Here is a 17,847-nt window from a genome sequence, read left to right on the forward strand (position 1 = left end):
ATAGTGTAGTAGGTCAAGATTTCCCATACAAAGGTCTTTATTTCTCAAAATTGTTTTAAAGAGCTAAAATATTATGTAATTTGGAAGACATTAGAGACTTTGATAAAGCATTATAACAAGTCAATATCCAAAGACTCTTAACCATCTATCGAAGTGATTAAAACCATCTATAGAAGTGGACCATCTGATGGTAGCCAAGACATAAAATAGTGCACTTTTCTAAATCTCAAAACTAAATAATGAAACTTTTCAAACATAGTATTGATATGCAAACTTGGCATGCCTTAAAAAATTAAACAACTCATAGTTTAAATGTGTATTTCTTTGAACACATTTGATTCTTGTATGTTTGAGATTAGATAACTATTTTTATTCACATATATTTAATTTTCAAATGGTTTGAATTTGAATACATTGTTTTGATTCTCATACAAAGCTATTAGAAGTAAACATTTTCTTTTTAAAGGCTTAAGACAAAAAACGACCCATGTTGCTTTTAGATGGTTGGTCCTTCCCCAATGGCAAGGGGTGTTTACTATTAGTTTAGCCAATTTTTGCTCAATGGGCATGGGAGGGAGATGCTATCGTTGTGTCCAATCGTCTCGGAAACACCAAGGGGCAAATACAAGGGTTTGGGGACAAGGGATGTGTCCTATGGCATAATCAAAATATGCAGGCTTAAGACAACAAATGTCCCGTGTTGCTTTCAGATGTTTGGTCCTTCCCAAATGGCAAGGGGTGTTTACTATTATTTTAGCCAATTTTTGCTTTGTGGGCACGGGAGGGAGACGCTATTGTTGCGTCCAATCATCTCAAGAACACCAAGGGGCAAAGACAAGGGTTTGGGGACAACGGATGTGTCCTATGGCATAATCAAAATATGCTCATTTGTATTCTTGACATGAGCATTGGAGTCAATCTCACAATTGGTGAAGCTAAATGTGATAGGAAAAACAATTATTTCTTCTAATACTATTGCCTTCTCACACTATTCTTGGGGAGCTTGCTTATTCCATATGCAAAGTTCTTTTCTTAGAATCAACATGCTAGGAAAAATCATGCAATTGTTTTCTGTATCCACTCCTCTCAATCATCTTTACAAATATATGCTTAACTAATGCTACTGCCAATTATGTGTGTTCACAAGTGAAAAAATGATGGACACAAACTTGATTTAGGTAAATGGAGCATAATTTGTTTGTATATCAATTCCTTACATGACATTATCTATTTCCCTATTAGTCAACTATCCATGTGTAAAAGACCTTTGGCTAACTAGCTTTGTTGACCAAATTAATATTCATAAGATTTCTCATTCAAGCATGTAAGAATGCTTTATCCTCAACTAGAATGACATATTATTAATTAAAAGCATACCAAAATATCCATAGCAAAACATGTGCACAAAAAATGTTCATTAAAAACAAAATGTAAAGGTACATTGTTTTAATTCAATTTATCAAAACGTTACATTTATAGAGTTTGTGTAGGCTTTTCCTTAGATTAATTTAAAACATCTTTATAATCATAGCTTTAGTCTTACTATAATTATAATATTAAATTATTTTTAGTACACTAAGGTTAAGGATTATAATTACTTTTCCTAGAAGATATGTAACACTCTTGAATCTCATAGGTACATGTATATCCAAAATACACTTATCCAAAAATATCATCTTGTGCATGTACATACATGTAATATTAATTCAGCTAAATTATAAAATAAGAACTTTAATACAAACTATCCATTATTACAAAATTGGCATCAATGTTTTCTTGGTGTAATATTGTGATGTCATAACACTCGAAATGAACGAACAAATACAAAATTCAACATAACCTTCCCAAGAGAGCATAGAAGAAATATCAAGAACAAGCATTCAACCACCATCATTTTGAAATTTATTGCCATTGTGATTGCACAATAGCAACTTTTTCCTCCAACCTATTCATTGTCAATGAAATATGTTAAAGCAAATCGTCTTCCACAAGCTTAAGCATGTTAAGTTAATGTCTTTAAAGCTTGACACATACAACTAGCATTTGTTTCAAATGCCAAAACCTTGCCTTTCACTATGATGTGTAGCTTTTGACAAAGCACTTTGAAGACTTATCAATGTAATACTTATCTATATCAATGCTCTCTTTATTGTTATCTAAAAGTTATCATTTTAAGTCCCGGTGACAAGTAAAAAGCTAAACCTCAAGAGTTTCTAGACATACAATAATTGTTGAACACCTTGGAATGTGAAGAGGAGAGGAGGGTGGATTAGCATAAAAAAACACTTAACACTTCTAATATTATTCTCATTAATTTTGTATCAATCGAACTAGGCTTCTTAAAAAGATATAGCAATGATAACACAGAAACATTAGATTTATGTGGAGAATCCAAAGTGAGAAAAACCATGACGAGAATCACACTCACGATATGAAATAATTGATTATAGAAATCTAGGAAACTTTCCCAAGGAAATCATTGTCCTTAGTGTTTAGGCATGCTACCAAGGAATTTACTCTATCCCTAAGAGAAATTGCACAATTTTAAGGAAATAGAAGATTTGCATGAAAGCGCTGAAAAAGGCATAAAGAAATTGTAAAATCAAAAGATGTGGGATCAACTTTTGTAACCTCTTTGTTAGATTCAACAATTAATACTTATAGTTTTCCTATCTTTACTTTGTCTTTACAATCAAACCATACACACTTTAATACTTTCTCACATACCCTTTTTCATTTCTCACCCCTTAGTGTGCACACATGTATAGTAGCTTGTTCATCAAAATCTTCAATAGGTCGATCATAAGAATTGTAATCAATGTTAATATAGTCAAGCAATGCAAGCACAATTACACAATGTGATCCACCCCAAGTGATAAAGGGGACACAAATGCATCCTGATAAGCCCTCCTCAATTAATGAAATTAGAGTGTGTGCATTACAACATTCTCCAAACATGGACCCAAATGTATCTTGTGAGAAAGTATTAAAACATGTTACCAATTATCTCAATAGAATTCTGAGGCATATAATGCCATGCAATGTACAACACACCACAACCTAATCACTCGTAACCTCTTAATTCTTCCCTCCTATATAAGGACACTCCTTGCACCACAAACAATTGAATCAGCTAGAAGGCAACAAAAAAAATATTACACTCAAAATAATGCATCTCCACTTGCAAAGCAATCCTACATTAAATATCTAAACTAAAACACTATACAAACTATCTAAATGTGTCCATTGAATTGCACACCATGAATTACAATGGAAATTGTTGAGCACCTTGTGTTATTTCTTTTAATAAGGTGCTTCATAACAAATTTATCCATTCCTTTATTATGAAAAGCACACTTCAAAAGGAAAGGCCACTTTGAACTTAGGTTGTGTCACGATAATAAAATATCTCTATTTTGAACAAAATAAAATCTCCCCATTTTGGGTTTGGGAGTTAGAATTAGCAATGGGTTTAAGTTTAAAGGTGTTAGAGTTTTAGGTGATTGTCCAACCCCCTAGGATCAAATGAAAGACCAAAATAAATTCCATAAGAGATTGGAAAGACAATTGCATTAAGATGCAAGAATGATATTATTGATAATGAACATTAGTGGATTATATCCACATGATTGAAATATACATAATAAACCTCCTTATATAGGAAAGGCAATTGTAACATACAATAAGAAGAAGAAGAAAACCTATCTCCTACACAATGTGGAATCACATGTCCACCAAAGGTGGATCCTCCATTATGCAATGAAGTGTGTGCAAAGATGAGGATGATAATGTAATATGTGCACTAAAGGTGGAATGAGATAATAACAATCACACCTAGAGTGGAATTCTCATACATTACTTGTTTAATTGAGGTGCAAACTCCTAGGTGTCTCAATGAAAAATTACAATGCAATGTATTATCCTAAATAAGCTTAAGTAAAGTGTAATTAGTAAATATTTAATTACACCCACACCTCCCCTGCCCCCCTGCCCACCCCCCACCCCCTCCAAGTGAAACTTGAGGAATGCATTTAAACTTACAATGCAAGATGGGTCCTGACTACTATTCCATTTTGGGTACCCATGGATAATTATTTCAAATCAATACATGAAATGCAATTTTTCATAAAGAAAAGGAAGAGAGAAAACCTCATGGGAAAAACCCTACACCAAAAAGAGAGATGCAAACACACAATACATGGGTGGATGGAGTACAAAAGAACCCCCTACCAAGAACTACATACATCATGTATATACACAAAATATCCCCCATAGGAAGGATACTAAGAGACAAAATGAGGAAGTGTACAAGTATGCATCTCTAAAGGCTGAATAGGTCTTTCCAAACACAAAGATTCCATCACACCATCAAGTTGGCCTATGCGATGTAACAAACCAAATGAAGTTGTAGGAAATCCAATCTCCAAAGAAGGTGAAAAAGTATCTCCAACTATGATGATGTCATCAAAGAGTAGAGAAAACTCCTCATGGATGTCTCCCAAATCTTCAATATGAGACTCAAAAAATAATGTTGGAACCAAGCAGTCATCCCATACTGGATGTTCTAATGCATTATGGTCATCTAGCTAAATAGTAGAAGCCATGGCTAAAGAAGCAAGAGATGGAGTAGACATATCAACTCTTGTCTCAAGAACACAATGATTGAAGTGTCCAAAGTTCTCCCCACTTACAAAATTCACCCTTGGTAATGGGTTGTGTACATCATGAATATCAATATAATAATCAAAAAAATGTAAAAAGAATATAGGTGTGTTGAATGATCAACAACTCCCATAGCTATGACATCTCTAGTCTCCATGTCCCTAATGTAGGCATAATCAAGAGTGAACTCAATAATTAACCTTGGGCTTGTGAGTAATTTGGTAAATGAAAAGGAGATTAGTGGTCAAGGATGGTACACAAAGAACATCATTAAATATACACTCTTCCATAGGAATATAACCTTCCCCATGAACCATCATGTATGTGTTGTTACCCATTAATAGATGTGAAGAATTACAAGGCCCAATAGAAGATAAACATATCAATAGAATATGCCATATGATGTAATGCACATATTACATCATTAATTAAGAAGCCATTTACCTTGCTCAAGATATGTGGAAGCAATGAGTTCAGAACCTTTACTTTTATCCTTTGATGATGAATTAGATGTATAAGGTGTCATATGTGTAGAAGAAATAGAAAATGTTGAATGAGGGAAACTTGATATTGTTCTTTTGCTGATTATGAGTGAAATCATCAATCTTGTTATGAAACATTTATGCTTATCAAGTCCTATTTTTTTCTAATATGCATATTTTTATCTCTTTCTTCTAAATGATTCCTCTCTTGAAGAGGCATTGGATTCAAACTTATGTTGTAGAAGAGAATCATCACATTTTCCATGTTGCTTAGGATTATTGTGTTGCTTCTTGCATTTTCCTTTGGAAGCCTTTTGAGTGGAGTCATTTACAACCAATGTTTGATGATTTGAAGGCTACAATTGACCCATGTAACTTTGCTTGTTCCCTAGTGAGTTGAGTTGCAAATTCATCAAGAGAAGACATTTTGGATAGACAACCAAGAGCATCCATAGTCGCAATTATTTATCATCTTTGGAGTACAAGCACAGATCTCTATCACCTTTTAGGACCTCTAAACCTATTTTGGTCAAATATCATTATATAAATTTCGTAGTGGTTTGGTTAGTAGCCAGTCATTTCTACAAACAATTTCTTCCTTTCTACAACACATGTAGCTAGTCCTAGATCCTATCCAAGAATCAATCTAAGTGTTGGAGGCGGGGGGGGGGGGGGGAATGTGAATCAAGTAAATTAAACCAAAGTTCATCACATAACTACGCTTAGACAATTCAAAAAGGGAATCAAAAGATTAGTGCTAGGTAAGTGATAAAAGAGAACTAATGCAAAGTTAAGATCTAGTGAGTAGAATAAGGGAAAAGATGCAAAAGTCCTTCAAAACCCTAGTCAAAATGAGAGCTAGGACAAGATATGTAGATATATGCTAAAATAAAAAAGGGGATTAGAAGATTCACCTTTGGATCTAATTTTTTGCTTGATGTGCTACTTAAAATAGACAAAGAATGATAGATTTGGGCCTAAAACTACCAAATATACAAAACTAAAAAAACATTTGACGATCTAGAAAGGTCAACTTCTATGCACAATGTCAACATTCTCCTAAAGAAGGGTAACACTACATCCCTAATCAACCGTGTTTGGTCGTGAATCTAAATTCGTAGTCTTGACAAATGACAAAAGGATATCTAAATCTATAATTTGTTTGCCAATCCAAGATTATAAATCTGCAATAAAAATGGTTTTTTAATTTTTGATGGGGAATTTTCCTCAGTCAAACCCTAATTTAGGAATTGAGCTTGAATTGAAATAATTGAATTTGTAAAGAAAATGTACAAATTCACCTTACAATAGTAGGATCTCTTGAATCAAATGCAATGAGATCTCTTTATCAATTGGCTTGGATCAAGAATGTGGTTAAATGAATGTGATGTAGTACTGCTCTGCTACCACTGACAAATGTATGCTCTGATACCACTGATGACGGGCCACACCACCCGTACCAACTCACAACCAAAAAAAATGCAACAAGATGGAGATAGAGAGATGACAAAATGCTTCATAAAGCATCCATTAATACTTGAAATTCATTAGAAGAGCTTACAATTCAAGAACTTCTATTTCTCGAACTTGAATGCAAATGATAATAAGCCTTGCTTAAATAGGCACTTCTAACCCAAGACATTACAAACACAACCAATGTGGGATAAAAGGTAAATACAACTACCTTTAAATAAATATTAAATTCCCACCCAAATACAACTAAGCACCCAACAAATATTAAATACATGATTTATCCAAAACCTTCTAGAATTTCCACCTACACACCTCGATTAATGGAATGACAACCATTTTTCTTATTTTTCTATTTACGCCACCTATGCACCTTGAAAATAGAAATTCCTCTTTTCCCTCTTTTCCCTTATTTTATTTTTAAATTATTTTTCCTTCTATTTTCGTCACTTTCTCTCTCCTCCACAATTTTTTTTTTTTTCTAATAATTTAATTTTCCCATGCAAGATGCTCCTGCATTAGAATGCATCGGAATGTAGAAGATGAAATAAAGGAACTTGAATGGATTGAGGGAGATCTTGAAGATAAAATCCTTCAATTCCTTGAATTCTTGAATCCTTGATCTTCAATGGAGGAATTTACATGAAGAATGCTTGAAGACTAGAATGCTTAAGAACTTGAATGCTTTCACACACATGAATACTTGTGTGTACTTGAACATGTGAATGATTAATATGAAAAATAGAGAAAATGGAAGGGTTTATAAAGGAGTTAAAATCAACTTTCTCTTACAAGCCAACCTACCTCAAATTTTGCACTATGGGTAAACCTAGACTCAAGATTTAAGAAGGTGGTCCAAGATAGGGCTAAAGAAGGGACACACTACATCCCTAATGGGCCTATTAGGGATGCACTATGTCTCTAATAGGGAATGGATGCACTACGTCCCTTCCAACCAAGGCCCAAAACTCTAAGAACTCCTTCATGGTCCCAAAACATGTCATGGATTTTGGAAATTAAGTACAATTTGTGAGATATGATAGTTATAATGCATAAAATAGATTCTAAAGGATTAGATAAGGGAAAGCTAGGACCAATGTGGTTAGCTCCTACATTGAGCTTTATGCCATAAAAGTAAGAGCTTTGAAGAGAATCAATTAGGTCTTACCCAAGTTCTCCTAGGAGAGATGATAAGAAAGGAGGAGAGATACAAGGAGATGATGGTCTTGCATTAAATAGGTGATAAACCATTTCTAAATTGAAGTGCGCCTAATTTAATCTAAGAGACATTTATCCTCTACTTTAATGAGAGTGTGAACTTGATCCAAAATCTTGGTGAAGTAGAACACAAGAAGTAATATAAGCTTATCGCAATCAAGGAGAAATAATCCATCAACACTCCAAGGAATTAAGTCTCTGCTAACTCCAAGATCATAATAAGAGAGGAATCAAGAACTGAAAGAAGAAGAGAGAGGAGGGGTATGATTAATTCTCTAATAATAAATGTATATCTCATTATGAATTAGAAGGAAATAAAAAAACAATTGTGTTACCCATGTATGTGACTTAGCATGTTGTGCTTGAATGTATATTTCGTAAATTCTTATGAGTTACCCATATATAATATTTAACATCTGTGTTTGGATGAATTACCCAAGTATGGGAATTAGTGAGCTTGTACATGTTAACCATATACAAGATTTAGCATATGTGTGTGCAAAGGAAAGAGAGACCCAATGTCAAGGACCCTCACTTTCTAAACTAAAGGTGTACAAAGAAAATCCATGCTTTAGGAGTGTGTAATCCATAAAGGAATTTACAAGATGTGTGCAAAAACAAGGGATGAAGCATAAATGAATAGATTTGAGGATAACTTAGGAAGCATACCAAGCATCCAAGGCTAAAGTGCCCTAGGCCATACTCATAATCCATATTTACTACTCCACAATTGAAAGAAGAATGAGAAAAATACATGTCCCCACATTACAATAATTTTTAAGGTTTTAACATGAGAAATGGTTTTAATAGAGTATCCATACATCCGCTAAGAGACATTTCCACTATGAGATCCCCCCAAGGGAAGACAATAAAGGGAAATGAGCACATAGCATATATAAAGAGCACAAAGGGATGTACTAAATTCAGGGTCAATATGATCATATGATAACATGTAAGTATTATATCAAGTATGAAATATCATCATTCCCTAAAGGAAGTTTAACTACACCACAATGGAAGAAAGACACATAAGATTTACAAAGAAGATCCTTTTTCGACTACCAAAATGGTGACCAAAAACAATTGGTAACACCATGCTGCAAATCCAAGAAGACAAAATGTATGAACACTGGTACATGTACAACATAACATATAGCACCATATAGAAGAAGTTAGATCAAAATAAAAGAATGTTATGAAATTTAATTCCTTTATCACCTTGCATTGACGGAGAAAAAAGGGTCATTTAAAGAAATCTAAATAAACTTAAAGAAAGCACGATATTGGGGAAGAACATCACAACATGAAAATAGACAAAAGCTACTAAGCTAGAGTACTCTCTCAAGAACATTTCCATCCTCCCCTATGCCAGTCAATAATATGTAGAGAGGGTGGAAAATTTTGCAAGAGGGGAAATGTCCAACACAATAGGAATAATAGCTAAGTCTAAAGAAGGACCCTCTCAAGAGTCGCTATGCTCAATACTAGCTATAAGTGTAAGCTACATAGAAAGAATGCTTAAGAATTAGCATCAAGATCAATAATCTCATGTTCATCACCATCTAATGTATCGTATTCTTCAAGATTAATAGCAATTGAATCCAAAATATGAATATCACATTAATATATCTTGTTTTAGATTAAGGTAAAAATAGGTTTTAAAGGGACCTAAAACCCTTTAACAGAAGCAAAAAATCAACATTAAGAACTAGCCAGGTTTTACAAGGACTTGAAACCTAGAGTAAAGAAAAAACACAAAAAACTAGGTTTTACAAGGGCATGGAACCTAAAGTTTTAAAATATGAAGCTAAAAAAGAAAAAGAAAAAAAACCAAATACACCACCCAAACCAACAATTAGCACACCAACGACCACAACCAACATCTACACTAGTTCCTTGATGCTCTTCTCCACCTCATTACTAGCTTTAGCAGTAGCCTGGATAATATCAATTGTGGCAGAAACAGGAACCTCAGGAGCATCAACAATATTTTTTCTCATACTCTACCTCATTCTCTTGTTAGGACCTCCTAGACTCACCATAGTAGTGTTAGCATGGTCTCCTCATTGATTTTCTTTCCCAGACTGGCTATAGTAGTACACAAACTAGAAGTGACTTGCTCCATTCTCTGCCTGCTTTCCTTAATAAGTTGATGGAGTTCCAGCTCATAATCCTTTAGTTTTTCAGGGATTTTGCCAACTAGTTTCTCCAAGTTGGCTCTCATAACATGTTCATGGTACAACTCTTTCTGATTGACTCCAACCTTTTTCTAGAGCATCATGATTTCATTGTATAGCCACGAATCTGCTTGTAGAGAAGCCTCCGGTTTAAGTTTGGTAGTATGAAGAAAGGAGAGTTTTGCATGGTGGGATTTATCCCTAGTATCTTCTTTAGTTCTAATTGCAACATCAATGGTAGTGTTATTGACCTAGATGTTAGTGTTAGCATCCTCCTCCTTTAGCTCCTCTTCCTTCTCCTTACTTAGGCCTTTCTCTTACATAACAAGGACATTACCCTCATTTTTCTTTATTGTATCGATGTCCATATTCTCCTTGCTAGATTTAGTATTAGAAGGAAGAACTTTATCTTTCCCTTCATCATCCTTTAAAGCTTCAGACCCAACATTTGATTCGATTTTTTTGTCTTTACTTTCCTCCACTTGGTCCTTACCAGTAGACATGTCATTACTTCTAGAGTAGCCTTTCAAGTTTAAGCTTAAGTCTCCCATTTCAATCTTATTGTCATCCTTGGCATAATTCTTAGAATCCATCACTTCCTCAACATTCTTCTTTTTAATCTCCTACTTATGACCCTTTTTAGTGCTCTTACTATTACTAGTGCCTTCCTCACTTTTAACCTTTTTCTTTGAGGGTTTATTACTAGACACTTTCATTTTTTTCTCCAAAGTCAGAGAGGGTTTAACAACCTTACTTTTACAATACTTTTCAATAAGAAGGATTAAGCCCTTGTGAAGTGCAGGATGAGAATCCTTCTTCCTATGTGCTTGGAGGCTTTGTATCAGAGAGTACTTTAGGTACAATGGAAAATAAATTATATCTTTATACCTAAAATGATTTAGGAACACAAAATGAAACTTGTGGACTCTCTTACCTCTACCATCAAGGATAAAATACTCATAGATGCATGAAAGAACATCCCTCCAGATTACCTTTATTTGGCTCATATCATAAAAATCACCATCCTTCTCTAGCCTTTTCTCCTCCCCATCAGTTTTAGGAAAAAAATTTAAGGTTGCATTTGAGATATTGGTTTCCTTGCTGAATTTGAGACCCTCCATTGGAACACTTGTAATCTCAGTGATGAACTCCTCCAAAAACCTTACAGTAACCCCATACAACATTACCTTGTCCTCAATCCAATTCTTGAAGAAAGTCTTTTTAATGTGTGTCTTATACCCTTGAAATTTCTCAATGTAAGCTACAACTTTCCCCTTTTTTAGTATTTCCCAAACATCCAAATTCACCCTCCATTCTTTGTAAGTATTTGACTCTTGCTTTCTTGGTTCCCCTCCCATTTTGTAGTCAGCTCTACACCTGCAACTAGATTGAAAAATAGTCACCAAAAAGTAGAGTAGACTGTTAATGATTTCCAAGAAACCTTTAACCTTGCATGCATGCCAAGTACAATCCATAATTATGCAAAAGTACCACCTAGGGATATTTAGAAAATCCACTGCAAACCCATCACTTCCCTTAATAAATTCCTCAATCTTGCATGATCTTTCCTTCATTAGCATGTGTCATATAATAATTAATAGTTTTCATCAACTCGACATCTTTCCTTAGGTCATCTTGCCAACTCAACCTAGTTTCCCTATAGATTGCTTGATTAGCAATCTGGTTAGCAACTTTGTTGCCCTCCTAAAAAATATGAGAAATATAGACATTATCAAATTTATTCATAAAGTCTTTTATTTCTAATATACTTCCCTCTATACTCCAAGTAATTAGACTCTTGTTTTTCAACATGTTAATGATGTTAAAAGAGTCTCCTTCCAACCAAATATTCCAAACAGCAGATTCCCCTGTCATCCTTATAGTGAAAAGAGAAGTCATTTCCTCAACTTGATGGCTAGTAGACTTCCCTATAGGGATAGAAACAACATCCATAACTGTACTATAATGGTTTCTCAAAACACCTCCACATCTAGCTTTTTTGGGTTCCCTTTAGTAGAGCCATCAAAATTACCTTTAATCTAGCACATAGGTGGAGATCTCCACTTAACATTCTATCTATGATCCTCTTGTTTAGTTGTAGTACCTTAGCATTCATAGGATTAATTATTAGAATCTCATCAGACATTTTTCTCTGAGCTTTGAAATTCTCTTTTATAGCTCTGATTATATTATGACCTAAAACCCAATCAAGAGTCTCCTTATTTTTGAAAATTCTATTATTCCTCTCCTTCTAAATTCCCCACCAGAGATGAGGTAGAGAAATCTTCCAAATAAAACCAATATCATCATTGTTTGTAGGACAAGTCTAGCCTTGAAAACATAGATCAATCTCATTGTGTTGAACCCAATCTAAATTCTAGTATTTGAGAAGATAGCTCCAAACATTTTGGCTAAAACAAAAATTTAACATTACTTTATCTTGTTAGTATGATTAACTTTCTCTATACACATCTTGCACCGATAGAGGAAAAAAGGGTCATTTAAAGAAATCTAAACAAACATATAGAAAGTACGATACTAGGGAAGAACATCACAACATGAAAATAGACAAAAGCTACTATGCTAGAGTACTCTCTTAAGAACATTTCCATCCTCCCCTATGTCAGTTAGTAATATGCAAAGAAGGTGGAAAAATTGCAAGAGGGGAAATGTCCAACACAATAGGAATAATAACTAAGTCTAAAGAAGGACCCTCTCAAGAGTTGCTATGCTCAATACTACATGTAAGTGTAAGCTACATAGAAAGAATGCTTGAAAATTAAGATCAAGATCAATAATATCATGTTCATCACCATCTAATGTATCATATTCATCAAGATTAATAGCAATAGAATCTACAATATGAATATTACATTAATCTATCTTTTATGTATGATTAACTTACTCTGTAGACATGGTCTTATGAGAAGTATGCATATGATACCTAGTACAAGCCTAATGGTTCTTTTGACATTTGCGAGCATGTCGATTACAATTAGTCTTACTAGATATTTGTTGAGAAGAAGGAAGGTCAACAACCATAGGTTCCTTACTGTCATTAGATGGGTTCACATGAGGAAAAAATGTGGGTTGAGTACTAGAAGGAGGAACCACACTAGACGGAGCTAAATTAGAAGGAAGAACCACACGAGAAGGATCATTAGACATGGGATGTGGTTAATCATTAGAAATAGAAGAATCAAAATAAATAGGTGTAGAAGGTGTAGGAAAAAGACCATAAGTAATATCTCTAGGTATGTTCAACTCAAAAATATTTCAACATTTATGAGCACGATAAGATTGAAAAAGATAATCAGGATGACTAGGAGGTGTGGTTAGAAAATAAGGCCAAAAGGAATCAAGGGTAGCACAATGTCTAGGCCTAGAAGGATAATAAATACTATGATTGATTATTTCATCATCATAAGGAAATTTAATGTACTAATAAATAAGGATAAGAAATAACTTGCATGGAAGTCAACCATGGTAAACCAAGCTTCTCTTCAAACTAACGGGAAGTAGGAATGCAAAAAATGTACTATTTTTCACTTTACCATAGATCTCAATAGGAAATGAAATGTAACCTTGAGCAGGATAGAAGAAACCATCACAAGTTTGCATCCAAGTATTAGTTGAATTATAGAAATCATGATGTATTTGTTTAACATACAAATGTTCCTACATGATAACATTAACCATGGAAGTAAGATCAACATGATAATAATAAGAAGGATACTTAGCAATTTGAGTAGATATATAAAGAGGACCATCAAGAGCCTTGAAAATATCAGAGTCATTAAATGAAATAACAAAGTCTCTAGCACCCTTAAGGTTAGGTTTAGGCTTAGGTTGATCATGAGATTTAGATGGAACTTTACTCTTAGGTGGAGGTGGAAGTTGAGGTACACGTTCCACAATATTAATAGTATGATTATTCTCTCCATGTAAGGTATCATAAGAAACATTTAGAGCAAGAAAAGAAGAAGGTTTAGCAATTGTATTAGGTGCGTGTGGAGGTAAAGGATTGGTATAGATTTGAAGGTTTTGATTAGAAGATGCCACACATTTGTTTCCATTATCATGACTATAAATAGGTAAAGAATTAGAATAAATCAAGTCTTGAATCTTATGTTTCAGAATATAACATGCCTCAATATCATTGCCAAGTTGATGATGATATTGACAAAAGGATTTAGGATCAAAGTGTGGATTTGATGTAGTAGAAGGAAGAATTGGTTTAACATGAGGGATTGTAATAATATTAACACTAACCAACCTTCCCATAATGGAATGAAAAGATTCAAATTGAGGAATCAACTTATGATTCATTCAAAAAATGGAGAAAGAAGTAGCAAAACCTTTGGATGTAGTAGCTACTTGTTCATCTATTGCATTTATGGGTTTCTTAATCTTGACATTGTTGGTAGGTTTTTAGAAATTGTTGTTAATAGTTGCAACATCACTCTTATCAATAGGTATAGGATCCATTGGAGTGGTGCTCTCAAACTGACTCAATTATAATTGATAATGATGAAGCATTGCACAAAGTCATGAAAAGTAAGTAAACTTGGTAAGAATATTATCTCTAATATCTTTTTGTAAACTCACAATAAAGATATGTTGAATATTAGTATCAAACACATGATACAAAATCTAATCATCCAAATGCTTACATATACCAAAAAATTTAGTCCCTTTTCCCTTAGGACCTTGTTTGCAATACATCAAATTAGTCAAAGACACTCAAGGACCAATGTTATTATGAAATTTTTGTATGAAAGAGTTAGCAAGTTTATGAAAGAAGTTAATAGAGTAATGTGGAAAAGAGAAATACCATTACAAATCTATCACAAAAGATACAAGAAAATAACTTAGCTACAATCCTATAATCATGAGCATAATTAGTACTTAGAACTTGGAAAGTTTTAAGATGGGTCACAGGGTCACCCTTACCATTATAAATATCAAGGCAAGACATATCAAATTTTTAGGAGAAATAATATAGATAATGTCAAAAGACAAAGGAATACCCACATTACATGTAGACACATTAAACTTGGATTTAGTAAGGGAAGCAAGTTCTTTTTGCAATGAAGAAATAGTTTGAGAAAGGCTAATGATGGCCAAATCATTAGAGGAAATAGGTGGAAATGCCACATTCAAAATACTAGGAAGAAAATATGTATTAGCTAGAATAGGAGGTGCTACAGGTGGGACACTAGGAACCTATTGGGAAGATATTTTGCAACCAATAGTTTGTTCAAATCTAGTCACAAAATAGGTAGACTAGCCATAGTGTATGAGGCCAAGTCTCTCCTACATTTAAGAGAAGGCTACCCCTTCTTAGTGTTCCTTGGATTAATTCAAGGTAAGAAAGAAGTTGAGAGATTTTGTTAGGGGTGTTACCAAAATTATTTCCTCTTATCTTTCAGGAAATAATCTACTTACTCACAAAGTGAGTAAGGAGTTAGATTAAATCTCTAAACTATACTTCTATAGGAGGAGAGCAATTTTAGAAGAAAAAAAAGACATTCAAGCTTTTCTATTGCCTCATCTAGAGGTTATGAAAACCCATATCAAAGATGCAAAAGTTCTCATCATTTCCCCAAGTCTTTAAATTTTTGATCATATGATTGATCTTGCAACCAAGATTAAGATTGAAAAGAAGAGTTTAGAGTTGATAAAGTCTAATTGGGAAAATACTCTTGAGATAAAATTGAATAATCACAAATATTCTTGGAACATTTTTTATTATCCCCAAAATAAGTATTTTTCTATGTTAATGATTCTTTTGACATATATGTCTATTTTTTTGTATTTTAGAGTTATAAGGAGATATTATATGTTTATTAAAAATACTACAAACAAAACCAACTTTGAAAAAAATAAAAAATAAAAACTATACTGAAAGGAAACATATGTACAAGGGGAGAATTTTGTATAAAGGTCAAGTTATCTATGTACATAATGTTTTTGAATTTAATGTCAAAGGGGGAGAATGTTATTTCTACAAAGAATAATATTGCCTATTACTATCAAAATGTGTATATCAATGAGTCTTCATATTACTTGAGCAATGAAGGAGCAGATGAGTGAATATTACTAAGCATATATGAGCTCAAGTATTTACCGAGCAACACAAATTATACCAAGATGAAGAGAAGTCAAAGTTGATCGAGCACAAAGTTTACCAAGGTACACAAAGGACACTAAAAAAACATTTATTTAGTGTTAGTATCTAAGAACACAATATCAATTGAGTGAAATAGATATGACATCAAATTTTAAAGTGGTATAAGTTCTAATGCAACACAGTTCTAGCAAGAAAAGAAAATGATTTACATGAATCAGGGTGAAGATTTTGAAAAAAAATTATTGAAAAATGTGAATTAATTTTTGTTGATTACAAGGTTGAAAGGACAAATGAAAATAAAGACGTGAAGGAAGGAAATTGTGGACAATTGTAGAACTATTGATCATGATCAAAGAACAATTCTAGAAAGTTATAAAACCCAAATTAGGTCAAGCTATAAATGACAAAAGATAACTATAAAAGGAGCAGATAGAATAATTTTAAAGTTGTTATTAGAGTATTATTATTGATGATGTGATGAATAAGTGAATGCTACTGAATGAAATATTGAAATGAAGAATATAAATCAAAGGTTTTGTACAAAGATCAAAGATAGAGACATATTTGGATTGATATGCAAATCTATCAAAGAAGTTGATAAGTTTATTGCAAAAAAGGGATCTAATCACAAAAACTAAGTTTCCATTATCATTGCTGCTATTTTTTAACCATTGTAGTAGTTTCCTAAATCCTTTAAAAAGGTGAACTTAATAGTCTTATATGTAACATCTTAACCATGGACACATTTGAAGAGTACTATAAAATCCTTGTAAACGGTAGATATATATAGGTCTTATTGTATACTCCTAATTGAGTAAGTCATCAAAAGTGACAAACATTGTATCCCTAATATGACAATCTCTTACTACATTAGTGATGGATTTGTAGGTAACATCCCCATCACAATTTTTTCTCTAGCCAAGGGTTTTTGTGATACCAAATTATTGTGTTATATGTTATGTTTCATGAACTTAAAAGTTTTAGATTGTGAATGTTAAATTAGTAAAGCTATTTTAATTTACAAAGTAATTTGATAAAAGACTAGTACTGATCATCGAGTTTCAAAAGGTGAAAAGAGGAAGGTTAAAATTTGTTTAAAAGTGAAAGATTTGGAGGATACTGATTCCTCCCCTCTTAATGTCATCTCTATCCTTACTATTCCAACAAAATGGAATAAATACTCTCTCCATGTTCTCATTATTTTGATCTTGGTAGTGGTGTATCACTCTAGGACCATGGATGTCATGATCATAATGGTATAGCATGCATAGTAAAATCTAGCTCCTCATGCATCACATGATCTGATGGGGAAATCTCCTTTGTAGTTGCTTCCTTTACTAGGGGGTATTTGTTCTCATCTCCTCTCTCATCTAGTGCAAGGATTTCCTCATCCCTTGTCTCATGTGATGTTTGATCCTTTTCCTCCATCTCCTCATCCTCTCTCATAGTTTCATCCTCTTCTGTACTAGATCCTCTATGAGCTCTATAGAATGAACTTGGATTTTTTGTGTAGTAGTCTAGTGGGAAGATGGTTTTCTCTCCATATCTTGTCAAGTTGCATTTTTTCTCCTCTATAAAACTAGTATATATGTCTTCTATCATTGGTACATCCTCTCCCTCCTCTAAATCACTAGAGATGATATTGAGTACTATAGGATGATGTTTGGCTTTGAATATCTAAATATATCTATAAGGATGGGCATAC

Source organism: Cupressus sempervirens, chromosome 9 (genome assembly GCF_028749045.1).
Source record: "Cupressus sempervirens isolate cs-2001-9-10 chromosome 9, ASM2874904v1, whole genome shotgun sequence".
NCBI lineage: Eukaryota > Viridiplantae > Streptophyta > Pinopsida > Cupressales > Cupressaceae > Cupressus > Cupressus sempervirens.